Below are 5,752 nucleotides of genomic sequence, written 5' to 3' on the forward strand. Positions count from 1 at the left end.
TTGCCAGTTTTGTGACTTGGAATGTGTTTTTACATGTCTGAGCCTGAATCCTTTCACACATAAAATCGATGTGAAAATAGGCCTGCCATGGCTGGTTAATGAGAATGTTACATAACCTGTTCAGGGAAGCACCCAGCACAGAGCAGCCCTGGGTCAGCGCTAAAACCCCCAGGCCGGGTACAGGCTGGGGTTCCAGGGCAGGCTGGGTCACCTCCTAACTGGGAATGCCCACTGTGCGCAGCCTAACTGTGACCTTGAGCAAGTTGCTGGGTGTAATTGTGCCATAAGGATTCACAGCATTCTAGCAGTGGAGGGGACGGCTGTGACCCAGTTCAATTTCACTGGAAGGTCAGTAATAAAAGCTCCTGTGTACGCAGCCCCCTCTCCACACCAAGCACCTCAGATGCTTTGTATGTGGTCTTTCTGCTCTCTCTCAAAGTAGGGAAAGGTCTCTGGGTGGGAAGCTCTCACAAAGATAGCCATGTTCATACTTGCATCTGGGTTATTTTCCTGTTTTTAACAAAAGAGAGCCCTGAGAAACACACCCTCTGCCTCAGCCAAGGTTGCAAGGGGAGGACAGTTTTCTGGTGGGAGGAACAGTTCAAGACAGCTCCCCCTGTTCTGGGGCAATCCGGTCACCCTGGCTGCCTTGGAGCCTCTATCTCTCCATGTCACCGCCCCATGCTCTACTAATCTCCTGGTTTCCTGCACACATTGTAAGAGAGGTAAGCAACGTGGAAGTGCCTCCCCAGGCAGGGAGTCAGCTGTGCTCCTGCCTCCTGTCTGGGTTCAGCTCTCGGGGTAGGACTTATTCTAAGAGCCAGATGAGCACAGCCGACTCCCCGCCTGGCAGAAGCTGCAGGAAGCATAAAAAGTGGGTTGGCTCATCAGAGTCATTTGGCCCCAGGGAACACACAGCCAAACAGGAGAAAAATATGTTAATCTGGCCAGAAAAAAAAGGATGTCTCTCAATGAGTCATGGTTGCAAAAGAGTTTGAATTAAACTGCCGATGTATTCAGGCATTCATTTCTTCAATCATTCACTCATTTAACACCTTCTTAGGAAGGATCGGACCCTGCGTAGGACACCGGAAGCATCAGACCAAGAGAGAGGTCCAAGTAAATAAACCACATAATGCAGAAGAGAGTTCATGGAGCTTTGTCCCCCGGCTGACTAGCTTTGAGCTTGTACTCTGCCGTGCACTTACTGAGTGTCCTGGAATTAAGTCGCTTAGTATCTTTGAGACTTGTTTTTTTTTCCCATCTGTGAAATGAGAATGGCAACCACTATTATCCAGGGTATTATGCAATATAAATATGTCTACACAGTTCAAGAAATACAAACTGCTATTATTATTGCCATTATCATCAGTAGTATTGCTACTACTCTAAAGGATAATAGATTGTCCTTCAGAAAACAACAAAAACAAGGCAGAGCTGGCATGTGCTCCTATTGCCTCGTATTTCACACAATTCACTCTTTCTGGGATGAAAGAGAGGAATGTAAAAGTTGGGAGACCTTCCCAGGACAGAAACGCAGTGGCTTTAGTACCATTCATGGGTTACTCTTTCTCCTAGAATTTCCATAATTCATGTTCGCAATATGAGGACTCTCAGAACAAGGCCGATATTGAGGACAGGGGACAGAACACCTGTGCTTGATTGTCTGTGCATTTCAGGGGATTGTGTTACATATCCACTCAACAAAGAAACATTAAGTTACCATTTTACAAGTGAGAAACTGGGCTCCAAGGGGCAGGTGCCTTCCAAATACCACACAAGGCAAGGGGGCTCCAACCAGGACTCTCACCCTTGCTGCTGGTGCCAGTGCCAGTGCTAGGATGCTAGAGTGCAAGGATAGGGCAGCTTCCTTACTGCACTCCATGCATCTGTCAGCAGCCTCACCATCAACATATGACCATTTATTACTGGGTTGTGTGAACCTGAGCAACAAAATATAGTAGGTCCCTAGGAATCCCCCTTCACCCAGGCAGGGCACTGGAAAGCAGTTAGCATAGAATGACTGCTCCACAAGCAGAGCAGGAGGCAGCAAATCGAGTCTGCACACACAAAGACACAACCAAAGTGCCCAGGGATGCGGGCACGAAATCGAGGCTTATCCTCTTCCTGGACCTCTTCTTGGCCCAGGAACACGTGATTAAAATAATGTCACTGATATACCAAAGAAGTAAGAGCACCTTTGGGTGCTTACATGAGTCAGGTGTTAGGCCCAAATGTTTAAGCCATTATGTTATATAACACTCACAGCAGGCCTGGGAGTCCTTATTAGCCTCATTTGATAATTGAGGCCACAGAGGATCAGAGATGTTAAGCAGCTTTCTCAAAGTCACACAGCTGGTGAAGCCAGTGTTTGATCATGGAGCTTCTGACTCCAAAGCAGGGTCTTCCCACTGAAACAGCTGTTTCTACACTGACGATTCTTCCACAGATGGCCATTCTGTTTCACTGAGGGAGCAGCAGTGGAATACATTTAGTACCGTATATATTGAAAAGGCACCTTCTGACTCAAAAGACAGAGCTGGCCCCGCTTACATGCAGTAATTGTATGATTCTGAGCTTGAGTGCTGCTGGGTGCAGTGTTTGGGCTTAGAAGAATGCCTAACAAAGAGGCATCGTCCTCTGAGTCTGTAAGAAGGGCTCCTCCTGGTTGTTGCCTGGGACCTGCTCTGTCACGATTCTTTTTTAATTCACTAAAAAGGATGAATTCTGTATGTCACTTGAAAGCGTGTAAAATTTAATCCAGCCATATGCTACTGCCTCAGATAAATGGGCTACCTTCCAAGTTCAATGTGTGAACCAGCGTTGTATGGGGAAAAGGAATGTCTTCATGCTAGATCTGATTTAACTTGTGCAAAAATGCCATGGGGCAGGACTGCAGGCCCATTTTACAGACGAGGACATCAGGGCTAACAGAGGTTGAGCGTCTTCCAGAAGGCTTCACATTTAATTAAACAATGGATTTGAATTTGAACCTGGGACCAACTGACTCTTTCCATGACCTCACAGCATGCCTTCATAATACCTATTTTTCCATTTTCAGGAATTCCTAATATAGAACCAGGGCCATGATAATTTGTAAGGCCCAACTCAGGTTTCTAAATTTTGCCTAGCCACAATGAAGATGACCAACCTGTCCACATCTACTGAGAAACCTTTGAAGAGACCTTAGTGGGAGGTGGAGTCCACCTCACCTCTTCAATCCTGTAGAATCATGATGACAACCTTACTTTTGCTGAGTGGGCAGCTAGCAGCAGGATTTCCTGGGCTGCAGGGTGGAGGCCATGGCACCCCTCACAGGAAGGCTCTCTCTTCTTTGCAGCCTCAGCATAGGCTTCAAGAACTTTTTCCCCGAGACCAGAATTTCACTTCACAGTTTCTCCCCTTCTGCTTTCATTTTGGCCAAGTGTGGGGCAGGGTCTGGCTGAGGCCACCTTGATTATCTGGGGTGCTGACTCTCACCACTGCTTTGTGGGTCAGCTCATCAGAGTCATCTGGGATATGGACTGAGGCAGATTCACCAATATGCATTTTTATGAGGCAGCGGAGGCTTTGCTGAGGCATGGGCCTGGAAGCCCTCTCCTCCAGGGGTTTATTCCCTGCAGCTGCTCAAGGAGACTGTGCACCCGGGCGGGGTAGTGCCTTCCTTGCCACGGGGACTCCACGTTTGCTTCCATGGCATGCTCCTCTTCCTCTCCACAGTACAGGGCTATCCTGGGAGACTAGGTTTTATGGATTTAATCCATAAAACTGCAGTCTCAGGAGTCAGAGGCCAGTGATTCTCCAGACGGGTGCCCTTGGGGAAGAGGGTTTGTTTTAGAGTGAGAGGAAAGCAAACAGCAAAGGAAGTCACTTTGCAGCCAGGACAGCAGATGGAGGAATGAGGGCAGCTGGCAGGTTCCAGCCCTCACATGCCAGGAAGGCAGCCCCAGAGGAGGACAGGCTGGAGTCTGAGTCCCACACTGCCACTATCTCATTCTTCCCCACCATCCCCTTTGCGGCAGGCACAGGCCTGCTTTCTGCATTCAGAGGCGTCTTCTCCCTTCTCTCATCCCTGGACATCACTCCCGTCTTTTATAATGGAGAAGATTCTTTTTTAGGTAAAACAAGTACATTAGTCTTTCTGCTCTTTCTCTCAAAAGCAGTCATCTCCCAATTGGTTGCTCTGCCAGGATAAGAGTTCACAGGCACTGAAAAGCGAGTGCTGTTTGGAAGGTGCAGGCTGCCCTGAAGCTGGGTCCCCTCAGCACCCGCTGCAGGCCGGGCCTCTGCCGTGCCTCGGAGACCAGCAGCAGACATGACCTCAGCACGAGAGAAAGCAGGGTCTCAAGTGGGTGGCTTTTTTTTTTTTTTTTGCCGGGGAGAAAGAGGGAGAGGAAGAGGTGCAAGTTTGCCATAGAGATTTAACCATCCCAGGCTGTTGAGGACCACGGTTGGGTGTGTGTGTGTGTGTGTGTGTGTGTGTGTGTGTGTGTGTGTGTGTGTGTGTGTTATCTAGTCTGTGTGTTTCTAGTCAATTCCTTGTGATTTGAATCCTCTGCTTTTTTTTTGAAACAGGTGGGAGTGGAGTGGCAAGATCTCGGCCCACTGCAGCCTCCAACTCCCTGGTTCAAGGGATTCTCCTGCCTCAGCCTCCCAAGTAGATGGGACCACAGGCACGTGCCACCATGCTCAGCTAATTTTTGTGTTTTTAGTAGAGACGGGGTTTCACCATGTTGGCCAGAGTGGCCTTGATCTCCTGACCTTGTGATCCATCCACCTCATGCTGAGATTACAGGTGTGAGCCACCCCCTCACCCCCTACCCCCACGCCTGGCCTCCTTTACTTTTTAACTTAGAATGGCACCCATCTCTGTAAATTTTAACATAACAAGTGCTGCTTAATGTATGCTGCTGAGGACAATTGGAACAATGTTTCTAGTGGGTAATCACAGTGTTGTCAACAGACTTACAAACTCCAGCCAGTAGAACACCACTTGTCTGCTTCTTTAACCCTGCAAGGGTCCATGATGTTGGGCTTACGTAATTTAGATTGCAGACTCAATGTGGAGAGCGCCTTTCTAAGCAAAGTGATATTTCTCTTCATCTCTGATTGCTTACTGAGTTGGGGAGCTGTAGATTTGCTGAGAGTGAAAAAGCACCTACCAATATTCTAAAATTTCCTTACCATTTTTCCTAACTCCACTACCTCAGTCAACATGTAAATGACTTTGCAACATCCAGCAGTTGGCAATTTGACAGACACTTCACATTGAATAGCTCGGGTCACCGCTTTCCAGTTCGCAACTTTCAAGTCCTTAACATGTTTCCTGACCCCTCTTGCTCATCCAATTCCACATTAGAGGTCCTATTACTTTTAGTTCCCCCACTTCCAGGCACCAAATTCTTTTTTTTTTTTATTTAATTCTCCCAGCAACCCCTGATTGCTTGCCTTTTCTTATTTTTTCACCCAGTACTGCATTTTTTAAAATCTTCATGTACTTCTAATTCGTGATTCTAGATAACTGTTTCCTTTGTTTTTTTGGCCCCCACTCTCTTCTTGCTTGTAGAGTTTCTGCCGAGAGATCTGCTGTGAGTCTGATGGGCTTCCCTTTGTGGGTGACCCGACCTTTCTCTTTTTTTTTAATGGATTGGAGGATTCAGTGGGACAGGAGAATCACAAGGAATCAGTTGTTCAGAGGAATGTATTGAGTAGAGGTGAGGAACTAGGATGTTGAAAAGTAAAAAAAGGAGAG

The sequence above is a fragment of the Callithrix jacchus genome, chromosome 6 (genome assembly GCF_049354715.1).
Source record: "Callithrix jacchus isolate 240 chromosome 6, calJac240_pri, whole genome shotgun sequence".
NCBI lineage: Eukaryota > Metazoa > Chordata > Mammalia > Primates > Cebidae > Callithrix > Callithrix jacchus.